Source organism: Zootoca vivipara, chromosome 14 (genome assembly GCF_963506605.1).
Source record: "Zootoca vivipara chromosome 14, rZooViv1.1, whole genome shotgun sequence".
Lineage (NCBI taxonomy): Eukaryota > Metazoa > Chordata > Lepidosauria > Squamata > Lacertidae > Zootoca > Zootoca vivipara.
The window spans coordinates 9,071,558-9,083,734 of record NC_083289.1 but is presented as its reverse complement, the minus strand read 5'-3'; the positions used below and the strand labels follow the sequence as shown (position 1 = coordinate 9,083,734).

General features: G+C 46.8%; 1 protein-coding gene across 1 annotated transcript in view; it reads left to right on the top strand.

The window, feature by feature from the left end:
* HCN4 (hyperpolarization activated cyclic nucleotide gated potassium channel 4) overlaps positions 1–12,177 on the top strand; it is a 109,364-nt gene that overhangs the window by 25,437 nt on the left and 71,750 nt on the right. The window lies entirely within an intron of this gene.

The window sequence follows — 12,177 nt, the reverse complement described above, 5'->3', positions numbered from 1 at the left end:
GAAAGGTGTTTCTTCACTTCTGGAATTAATCCAAAGAACCATAGCCAAGTGGTAGAATATCTGGATTGCATGCAGAAGGTCCCAGGCTCAATCCCAGGTGTCTCCAGCTAGGAGTAGGAGAGAGCCCTCCTTGAAACTGTCCAAAGTCACTGCCAGTCAGTGTATGTAACACTAAGCTAAGTGGTCAGTTGGTCTGTCTCAATATAAGGCAGATTCCTATGTATGTATGTATGTATGTATTGGCTGGTGTGTGTGTGTATGGGTTTTAGGTGTTGAAGTTATACGAAAAAGGACTTCTGCCTTCACAGTTCAAACCATCCTTTCATAATCCTTTTGTTCATCTCCTTCTTGATGCCAAAAGCAGTGGCGGAGCTTCATGCTCCGGCACCGGGGGCGGAGAACAGGTGGGGGCGGGGCTGGCATGCGTTCTGGGGGGGTGGTGCGCCGCCCATAGGGGCGTGGCATGCGTTCTGGGAATGGGGCATCCAGCGTGGGGGGACATCCGCCATGGCGCCCTCGGGATCGCGCTGCCCGGGTCGGAGCGCCCCCATCGCCCATCCCTTCCTATGCCCCTGGCCAAAAGGATAGTTACGTAGGGCAACAAGCACCATGAACATGGCACCTCAAAGCCCAATCCCTACCCCCCACTTCAGTAGGCAACCAAGGAGAGGGTTGGTATAGAGTTGCCCTGCCTGATGGCTCTCGTGTTGGCCAAGAGCAAAGCAAGCTGTCTTTGCAGCTAGCTGAATTCACTTCACTGGCCCAGGGCTACCAGCTGTGATCTGCCTTCTGTTATCAGGGTGACTGTCCAGAGATCAATGCATGGTGGTTTCTGAGTACGTGGGTGGATGGGTGGGGCTTGCATCATTATGACCCCCTGCTTTCTGAAGTCCTCCCCCCTCCATGCTGCAGTTAGGATTAGGAAAAATGGGAAGTGTTTTCCATCCCTCATTAGCGTAACTGCAGCATGGACAATTTTCATTGACATCATAGCAGGGGAGGAGATGGTCCATCGTCTTCTCCCTGCATGCTGCGCTCCCAATAAAAATCCCCTCATGTCTCTAATTAAATAAGGAAAATCTGACAGAGTGGTAGCAACTAGTTTGTAACCTAATTTACTGTGAATCCTGTGGCTGTGTGATTGTAGAAAATTACAATAATTGTGCAGAAATGGTTATTTGAGTTGGGTCTCTCCTCCTTGCTTTTTCAATACGAACTCTTGAATTTGCCACATTGAAAGGTTAGAATCCTATTGCAATATTAGCTAGTACTGAGTTGGGGGACCTTTTTCAGCCAGAGGGCCTTATTTTCTTCTGGGCAATCTTCTGGGGGCCACATGCCAGTGGTTGGAGGGGGCAGAGGCAAACGTGGTCGGAGCAACAAATGTAGATGTTACATTTGTACAGCAGCCAATTTCCACACACCCCTCTCTATTCTTCATCCTTTCAAGCAAAATGCATTATCAGATTTCAAGGAAATATTCCAGCTAGGCAAAGACACTCAAGGGAAGGTGCAAAGCGGGGCATATCAAACAGAAATACATTTTCCAGGAGGGGAGAATAGCTAGCTTCTGGCACTTCCAACAATAAATGTGGGAAAGCCTTACCAAGTATGCCTTGATTTCTGACAAAAAGCCTACATTGATGGGTACTTACGACGAGCCTTGCCATATCAGATCAAAGGTCTTTTTCCAGTCCAGAACCCTCTTTCACACGATGGCCAGATCATTCTGCCTCTGATCTCAGAGCTAGCATATAGCCATTGATACAATCAATCTGTCTTGTTGTTGTTGTTTAGTCGTTTAGTCGTGTCCGACTCTTCGTGACACGACTAAACGACTAAAATAAACAGATTTGCCCATTCCTAGGTGTTTTTGCTGTTGTTTAGTCGTTCAGTTGTGTCCGACTCTTCGTGACCCCATGGACCAGAGCACGCCAGGCACTCCTGTCTTCCACTGCCTCCCGCAGTTTGGTCAAACTCATGTTCGTAGCTTCGAGAACACTGTCCAACCATCTCGTCCTCTGTCGTCCCCTTCTTCTAGCGCCCTCAATCTTTCCCAACATCAGGGTCTTTTCCAGGGAGTCTTCTCTTCTCATGAGGTGGCCAAAGTATTGGAGCCTCAGCTTCACGATCTATCCTTCATGATCTGTCCACGATCTGTCCTTCAATCTGTCTAGTTCCCTTTAAAAGCTATCTCAGCTGGTGGGCCATCACTATTAGCTTGTGTGAAGCACTACCTTTTGTTTGTACTCAATGGTAGCGCATCTGCTTTGTATGCAGAAGGTCCCAGGTTCAATCCCTGGCATCTCCAGGGAGTCTGGAAGAGAAACCTACCAGAAACCCCAGGGAGCTCAGTGTAGAGAATACTAAGCTAAATGGGCCAATGGTCTCATTCAGTATAAGGAAGCTCCCTCTGTTCCTCTTTATGGAGGAATCAGCTTCTTCCAGGGACCCCACACTCTAGTTTAAGAGAGGGGGAAACACTTCTCTCCACCCCCTTTCTTCAAACTTTGTCATGGACTGGTTGGCCGCAGAGAAATGATGGGCGTAACCAGTTGGGGAACCCCCAAGAGAAGAAGGCTCAGAGCCAGGGGATTGGTGGTGGGACAACGAAGAGTAGCCAAAGAGAGAAGACTGGGAAGAGGTGGTGTTGGAAGCTGAAGAGGTAACAGGGTTTAGTAAGCGGGGGGGGGGGGAGTCTGTGGCAGAGTGAAGTACAACATCAGAAACAGGAGAGGAGGGAGGCCAAGAGGCAGAGATGAGTCCGGCTGGTGAAGAGGCACGGGTGTCTCCCCCTCCTGCTGTGAGGAGCTCCTCTTCCCCCTGCCTTCCCAGAACCAGGAGAGGCATTAAGAGGGCGGAGGAGAAATTAGCTTCGCACAGACACAGTCTCAGATTGCTTGGGAGAAATGCTGGAGCGGAGGGGACTCGGGAGCTATGGGGAGGTAGGGACCTCCAGTCTCATCAACTGCTTCATGGGAGCAAGACCTGCTGAAGATGAGTTTCTGTGCTCATTAGGCCTGACACACTTGTGCAGATCGTGTTTTTGCTATTAAAGAGTTAACTTCAACTTGCTCAGTGAGATTTACTACTGACTTGCTTTTGTCACCATACATAATTTCATGTGCCCCCCATACCATTTTTCTAAATGAAATTTCTCCAACGCTGTAATCTCTCTTTGTTCAGGAGTCCCCTGATCATTTTCCAGGAGCCCGCTGGTCGTTTTGCCCTTTTCTACATGCATTTTCCTTGATGTGCAGTTGCTAGAAATGTCCCTGTTGCCATAGATTTCTATAAAAGTGATTTCGTTTCCCACCCCTTTCCTAATGATCCTTAACGTGGAATTAGCAACTTGATTGATCTTTCTGTGGCTGACTGCTCTTGCTTCCCAGGCTAGGAAGGATTTTCCTTTGCATCCCCTGTCCTGGCTGGAGACCTCAGTTCTGTCCGCTGAAGGCAGAAAAGGAGAAATAAAAAATGTGTGCTGATCCAATGCCAGTTGTGCTGTGCCACAGCTATGTAATTGGCAGCTGTTCTGTTTTGTGTCTCAGCCTTCCTTGCCTGTGGGCGCATATTTGCTATGTGTAATGTGAATGAGTCTGCTCTGAACAATCAGACAAAACATCGGGGGTGAATCTATTAGTAATCGGCAGCCTTGGAACGTGTGGGATGGTGAGAAGCACAAAGTGCAGTTTAGTGAATTCAATGTACTTGTCAAACGGTGTTGCCCTTCCGTATCAGGGGGGTTTGTTTGTTTGTTTGTAAAAATTGTTAAGCAAATCTAAAGCTGCGAGTCATTTGCAGTGGTACCTCTGGTTGTGGACATGATACATTCCAGGGTGCTGTTCACACCCCAAAAAGTCCGCAACCAGAGCGGCGCTTCTGTGCATGCGTGAAGCGCGATAGAGTGCTTCTGCGCATGCGTGAAGCATGCAGAATGCTTGTGTGTGTGCGCGCGCACAGCGAAACCTGGAAGTAAACACTTCTGGGGGTGCTGCGCTCGCAAGCTGAAAAGCGGATGCAACATGAGCTATGACTGTATTTTGTCTTGTTTATTTGGTATATTTATAACCAAACATTCATTCATCCATCATGGAACTCAAGGCAGTGGACAGACCTGGTTCTGCTTAGCTTCCACAGGGTGCAATGCCAACATGTGCTCTCCATCCACGTCCTGCGATTGTCCCTAAACCTACTCATAGGGCTGTTTGGATGCACTAGCCTTCCTGAACTGGAGCCCTCTTGTTGCCATTGGACTACAACTCCCAGAAGCCTCAGCCAGCAGGGGCCATGATCAAGGAAGGTGGGGGCTGTAGTCTGAAACAGATTCTGAAGGATATGAGGTGGGGAAAGCTGGGCTACACCAAAGCTCTTATCAAAGGACAATATCCTAATCTAGTTAGAACACAACTACAGCTGAAATAGTGCATCTGTGGGAAGAAGCTGACTGTGGCAACCTGAATTGGGAACATTTGGAACAATCTGTGCATCACCCAATCACCTTCTCTCTATCCTGCCTGAACCATATTCCATTAGAAATTAGCATTATCAATAATTAGAATGTCTGTTTTTGCTCAGAATGTTAATCCTAGCATTTGCTTATTCACCATACCGTGTCAAGCTGTTATATATAATTACCCATCCAGTTTCTGTCTCATAAATATGAGCCAGAAGAAACAAATCGAAAACAGGGGAAAGGGTGTCTGTACCAAGCAAGAAGATCTTTGTGTTATTAGGGACATAAGAAGCTAACTTTAAACCATCCCAGAATTCTCTACTCTGTCTGGGAGCAGCTCTCCAAATAGAGTTGTAAGGAAGCAGCAATTTCTCTCCCATCTGTGGTTCGTGCCCTGGATCCAAAAGTGACCAAACCTCCATGGGCTACACCTGTCAATCACCCGGTGTCATATGACATCAGATGTGGACCCGATTCCTTCCGAAAGCAGTGTGGCTAGCATTCCACATTTAAACAGTACCTGGCAGCACATGGCTTAGAGTGTGCTCTCAATTGATCGTTTTCAGCCATGGCTTGCGTGTGACACTCTTTAAAATTGGCATTGAAGGCAAGTTGCACTACTTTCAGTAGGCGTTGGTTCCATTCATGAGATATCCCATTTCTAAATCTCCTGTCCTCCCAGTTGGCATGTTTACCTGTTTACTTTACTTTGTACATGTTTAGTTGGCATCTGTCTGTCTCGAGAGACAGTGGAAGAGTGCTTTATTTTATGCATTTCTATGCCACTTAATCATTAGCATTTGGGAGTGATGTACATAAAAATAAACCGTACAGAGAACAATAAAAAGGTACTATAAAACTGCCTTAGAATGCCTGTTGGAATGAGGAAGTGTTTGTCTTGCACCTGAATGCTATCATAGGTTAATGTGCTTTTTTAATTCCAGGTGTACAATGGAGTGTTTGCAGTAATAGTCATACTCTTTTTATGATTTCCAGTTTTATACATTTCAATAATTTTGCAATCATTTTAACATTTCAAAACTCATCTTCCTTCCCCCTCTTCTTGCAGTTCCTTAAACTTATTTTTTATATTTTCTGCATATTCCAAGTGAACTTAATTTACTCATTATTCAGTCTACAGTGGACGCTCGGGTTGTGAACGTGATCCGTGTGGGAGGCATGTTTGCAACCCGCAGCGCTGCATGTGCACACGTGCGGATCGCGATACGGCAGTTCTGTGCATGAGCAAAGCACAATTTAGAACTTCTGCACATGCGCAAGCACCGAAACCCAGAAGTAACCTGTTCCGGGACTTTTGGGTTCGGCGTGGTGCGCAACTCGAAAACGCACAACCTGAAGCGGTCGTAACCCAAGGTATGACTGTACTTTAAATATATACTCTTATAAGACTGCCAGTTACTACAATAATCCTGCCAATATTCCTATCTGTTTACAGCTTATTTGTAAATATCCAATAAACCATTTTCATTCTTTTATAAAATGTTTGTTATTTTGATTTCTTATTTTTCCGGTAAGTTTCGCCTCGCCATTTCTGCACATTCCATTATTTTTTGTATCCATTCTTCTTTCTCTGGAACTTCTTCTTCTTCTTCTTTCCATTTTGGGGCAAGTAACATTCTTGTCACTGTAGTTGCATACATGTTTGGGTAGTAAAAGGTAAAGGGAACCCTGACCATTAGGTCCAGTTGTGACCGACTCTGGGGTTGCGGCACTCATCTCGCGTTATTGGCTGAGGGAGCAGACGTACAGCTTCCAGGTCATGTGGCCAGCATGACTAAGCCGCTTCTGGTGAACCAGAGCAGGGCATGGAAACACCGTTTACCTTCCCGCCGGAGCGGTATCTATTTATCTACTTGCACTTTGAGGTGCTTTCGAACTGCAAGGTGGGCAGGAGCAGGGACCGAGCAACGGGAGCTCACCCCGTCGCGGGGATTCGAACTGCTGACCCCGTCGCGGGGATTCGAACCGCTGACCTTCTGATCGGCAAGCCCTAGGCTCTGTGGTTTAACCTACAGCGCCACCCGCAGCCCTGTTTGGGTAGTACTGTCCCTATAATTCCCAAAAGGAAAGTCATGCTCAGAGTAGGTCAATTAATTTCAATGGGTCTACTCACAGAAGAATTTAGATACAGCCAGAGGGTTGGGTTTTAGATACAGCCAGAGGGTTTTCATCCCAAGGGCCAGATTTCCTTGTTGGCATACTCCCAGGGGCCATAAGCCGATGACTAGTGTGCCCAGATCTAACGTCTGGGAGGCTGAAGGTGTAATAGTTGAAGCAATGGATGCGACTCCTCTTTTTTTCTCAGTAAGTTACAGTCCAGCCGCACAAAATCAGAGGCATCCACACACACTCCCAAAATGCACATCTCTCCATCATGGCAAGAAAGAGACATCATCAAAGGCCCCTATTCCCCTCACCGTGGCACATCCTGCTGAGATAAGCCTGGTTTTTAAGTTTTTGGCCATACATTTCCACATGTTTGGGGTGGCCTGTGTACAAGGACTTCAGCTGGTGACTTCCGATAGCTTTCTCCTTCAGTGTCCCCATTTTGGAATGTTTCGGGAACAGTTACCAAGACTGAGTGCCACCTACACTAACTGGTGTGGGCAGCGACACCGAATCACAATTTTGCCCTTTCTCTTGGTTTTTGTTTTTGTTTTGGAAATGTGTTTGCCTTGCATTTCAAAGAGCACAATTGTGTTGTTTCCAAGGCTGTCTTGCCATCCACACTAAAAAGGAGGGGGCGCTGCTCAGATAAACAAGAAACCTAGATGCATTTGATAAGACTTGAATCCTTACTACAAATACTAATGAGGGAGTAAGGTAAAGGTAAAGGGACCCCGACTGTTAGCTCCAGTCGTGACCGACTCTGGGGTTGCGGCGCTCATCTCGCTTTACTGGCTGAGGGAGCTGGTGTACAGCTTCCGGGTCATGTGGCCAGCATGACTAAGCTGCTTCTGGCAAACCCGAGCAGCGCACAGAAACACCGTTTACCTTCCCGCCGGACCGGTACCTATTAATCTACTTGCACTTTGACGTGCTTTTGAACTGTTAGGTGGGCAGGAGCTGGGACCGAACAACGGGAGCTCAGCCCGTCGTGGGGATTCGAACCGCCGAACTTCTGATTGGCAAGCCCTAGACTCTGTGGTTTAGACCACAGCGCCACCTGCGTCCCTTAATAAGGGAGTACATTACTACAAATACTAATAATCTGAGATGGAGCTACCATTCCCATTTCCCTCACAGGGCTACCATCATCAGAGTTCCCTGGGAGACGGAGTTGACTGTTGATTTCTGGGTGAGTGGATGGAGCTGGGGTGTTTGTGTGGTCTAGGACCTCCTTACGATAGCAAAGGACCTTGTCTGTGGTAGCGAGGTTGTCCCCAAAGGGGTTTGCCAAGTCATGTGGCAGGGGAGCCCCCACTGTCAGAATACAGAACTGTTGGCCAGGCACTTTGGGAGACAGGCCTGTGACTCTCACCCAGGTGAGAGCCTGGTTGCAGAGAAGCTTGGTTTGTTGGGGATTCATCCTGAATGAGAGGCAGGGGAATACGGTAGTTGTGCACCTGTGATATCACCTGCTCCTTTATCTGTCTCTGGCTTGCGATGCCATTGGCCATGGTATCCTCCTGCACTGGCTCCAGGGAATGGGAATTGGGGTATTTACAGTGGTTGCAATCCTACCAGAGAATAGCATTGGAACAGCACCTTTTGGCCTCTTGGTGGGGTGCTGCAAGGCACTATCTTCATCACCAGTGCTACTTAATATCTATAGGAGGCCTCTGGGAGTGGTCATTAGGGATTTGGGGGCACAGTGCCGTCCGCATGTTGATGATGGTCTTCTCCATAACGTCTGAACCAGGAGAGGCCATGCAGTCCCTGGGCCACTGTTTGGACCCAGTGGTGAGATGGATGAGGAAAAACAAGCTGTGCTTGAATCCTGGCAAGACGGAGGCACTGTGGGCAAGCAGTCTGAAATATTGGCCCCTGGGTGGGATCGTGCTCCCCCTGAAGGAGCAGGTTTGCAGTCCTGGGCGTGGTTCTGGATCCAGCTCTGTCTCCCAACATCCCACTAGGTTCCTCCCCAGGGTCGCCCAGCTCTAATTCCATGAGCTCCTCTCAGTCCTCCTCAGGATCTGACCATCCCTTCCATGACATTTCCATGGGGCTCATGACAGACCCGGCTCCCTTGGTGCATTAGCTTCATGCAGAAATGCATGCTCAGAGCTACAGCATATCCGCTTTTATTAAACACACACAATGGCTCCAGGGTTAGGCACAGAGGTGAAGAATAAAGATTTGTCTGTAGTACAAGGAGCTGTGTCATCATGGGGTGAAAGAGAATTTAGCCTTCGGCTCGTGTGTGTGTGTGTGTGTGTGTGTGTTCTTTTTCTTTTGGTAATGTTCGCTTCAGTCTTTGCAACAGAAGCAAGGGACTCTTCTTTGCTATCTGCAGAGGTACTTGCAATTCCACCTAGAGTGCTTCATCGGAGGGGTGGGAGAAATGCACACAGAGGCAACAACTACAGCATTCTGCTTTTCCTTGCCACTGTGGCTGTGCAAATCTCTGAAGCCCAAGGAGCTGACTGTATCTTTCCTGGGCATAAGTCTCCAGCTTGATGTATTGCAGTACACGGTCTCTATTAAGCCCTTCCTTGTGGTGACAATTTAAGAAAGACACCAAGAGCCCTGCTGGGTGTGAGAAAAAGGAAAGGTCGTTAATTTTAATGTGTCTACTCTGAGTAGGACTGACACAGGATAGAACCTACCATTTTCAGATCCCCTGTTTTCAATTTATTTTAAAAGAATTATATTTTTAGCATTTGTAGAACCTGGAATATGAGGCTAAATGGACAGGCAAAATTCTTCTCTTTTTTTGTGAGTTCCAACCCAGTCATTCATAGGAACATAAGAAGCTGCCATATATATATATATATATATATATATATATATATATATATATATATACACACACATATACATATACATGAATTTATAAGAGTACAAAATACAGAACTGAAGAATAAAAGAAAAAAGTGAAAGAAAAGGAAGAAAAAAAGGAGTTCTCGATAAGAGGAATTTGCCATGATGAATAAAACTTGTGTTGTGTGTGCGTACACACACACACACACACACACACACACACACACACGAGAGAGGGGGGGGCTTTGGCAGTCATTATGGCAGAAAGGTGGCCTGTAAATATATTAAAGAAGTAAATAATCTGTAGCATTTTAGGCTCCCCACCACTTGCCCTTCTCTCCTTGCCAGTGTTGTTGATGATGACAAAATGAGGAGAGCAAAGCAAGTCAGGGTTTTCTTTTAAAAAAATAAAAATAGGCATGTAACACTTCAAATTTAGGGCAATGGAGTTTCTGAACGAGTGTGCTGAGCAAACTAGCTCTCTAGAGATTCCTGATATTGCAGTTAGCAGGATAATGATTTGTGCTTCTTTCTTTTGGGGAAAGCCTGGTGATAAATATAGATTTAAGAAGGCACTTGTGCTACCAACAAACAGGGGGGGGGGGAGATTTACTGGGAGTAGACTGATCGGTGTGTTTAGGTCAGAATTTAATAGACTGCCTTGTAAAAGAATAACACCCTAAACCTCAACAACCCCAAACCTCAACCACAACTGTTTTGGTAATATCTTCCGTCTTGAGTGTTGGCTAAAAACTGCATCCATGTTCAAAGCCAAGTTGTGACCAGTGGGAGTCGGAACCAAAGCTCCGGCACCTGAACGCTGGAGATCTTATTCACACACACTTCTGAGATTTTATCATATCTATTTCTACATCTGTATGAGAGCAACAGACTTGCTGCTGCTGCTTCTTTTGAGTGAAAGCAGAGGTTGACCCATAACGCTTTTAACAAAACTGTGCCTTAGTGCAAACACACAGGAACCTGAGAGGGGATCACAGCTGCTGAGCTCCTCTCTTGGCCTTCCTGCTTTGCTGCTGTGAACCAAACCATGGTTTGACTTAACATGTTGTCTGCTCTTGTGTTCATGCTGTGGGCCTCACTTCAAACAAACAGGAAGCTGTAACCCAGACCGTTCTTTGAGACGAAGCCAAGTTTCACACACAGCTTTCACCTTTGTTAATAAGGGTAAGGATAGCAAAGGCTCATAAAGCTTGTGGTGGCATCAGTTTGGGTCAATAAAAAGTGTCGTGTCTATAGATGGTCTGTTTTTAAGAGGCCATCCCTCTTGTCATGAGGACTATTGGGGGAAGTATTTAACAGAAGCTACCAAGTGCTGTGGGACGTGGGTGGTGCTGTGGGTTAAACCACAGAGCCTAGGGCGTGCTGATCAGAAGGTTGGCAGTTTGAATCCCTGTAACAGGGTGAGTTCCCGTTGCTCGGTCCCAGCTCCTGCCAACCTAGCAGTTCAAAAGCATGTCAAAGTGCAAGTAGATAAATAGGTACCGCTACAGCGGGAAGGTAAACGGCGTTTCCATGCGCTGCTCTGGTTCGCCAGAAGCAGCTTTGTCATGCTAGCCACATGACCTGGAAGCTGTATGGCGGCTCCCTCGGCCAATAACGCGAGGTGAGCACCGGAACCCCAGAGTCGGTCACGACTGGACCTAATGGTCAGGGGTCCCTTTACCTTTACCTTACCAAGTGCTGTCCGTGGTCAACTGATTGTTCACAAGGGACATACTGTAATAAGAACATCAGAAAAGGCTTGCCATCTGAATCCATCATCCTAGCCAGCCAACCAGATGCCCCTGGGAAGCCTCAAATAAGAACCTGAGCACAACAGCCCTCTCCACACTTGGGATTTCAAGCAACTGGCATTCAGAAGTAGATTGCCTCCAACAATGGAAGCAGAACACAGCCATTGTGGCTTGCAAGCCATCTTTAGCTTCTCACATATTTGCCTAATCCTCTTTTAAAGCCGTCCAAGTGGAGCTCCATCAGTCCCTCTTGTGGGAGCCAGTTCCATCCTTCAGCTCTGTGCCACTGTGTGAAGAACTTCTTCCTTTGATCTGTCCTGAATCTTCCAGCAATCTGCTTCATTGTATGGCCCCGAGTTCAGTATTACGAGGACGTAGGGGGAGAAAATGCAATTTGCACCCTTCCTGTAATATGCTGGGCATCTAAAGAAGATTAGCTTAATGTCAAAGCATAGGCCAAATATTGGTGGAATCCCTGCTTTCTTAAGATATGGTGGTATGGGAATCTTCTTTGAGAAGCTCTTTCCTAGGATATTGTTGCCTTCTGAGCTTTTACATGTCGCGGCGGCAGGGGCGGCGGCGGGTTGGCTGCTGACCTGCAGTCTCTTGAAAGCTATACTTATTACAAATCTCATCATCTATTTTAAATAAGTTGGAAGATTGAGTAGCTATAGGGGATTAACTGAAAGTAATGTGTGTGTATTATAGGCTCCCTAAGCAACTAATAATTTAAGTGCATTTCCATTGATCGAACATGTTTTCCTTGAGAAAACTAAGCATGGGAAGTAAATTGCAGTTCACTGTCAATTTGGTAATGTGTTAAGCACGCAAGCATTCTGAAATGCAATATCTAGAAGTTCTGGTCTGTGTACATCAGGCGTGGCCTTCCAGATGTTGTTGCACAATGGCTTCCATCAGCCCCAGCAAGCATGGTCAATGGCCAGGGATGATGGGAGTTGTAGTTCAGCTGTATCTGGAGGGCCAAAGGTTCCCCACACCTGGTGTACATCTGCGGAGAATATC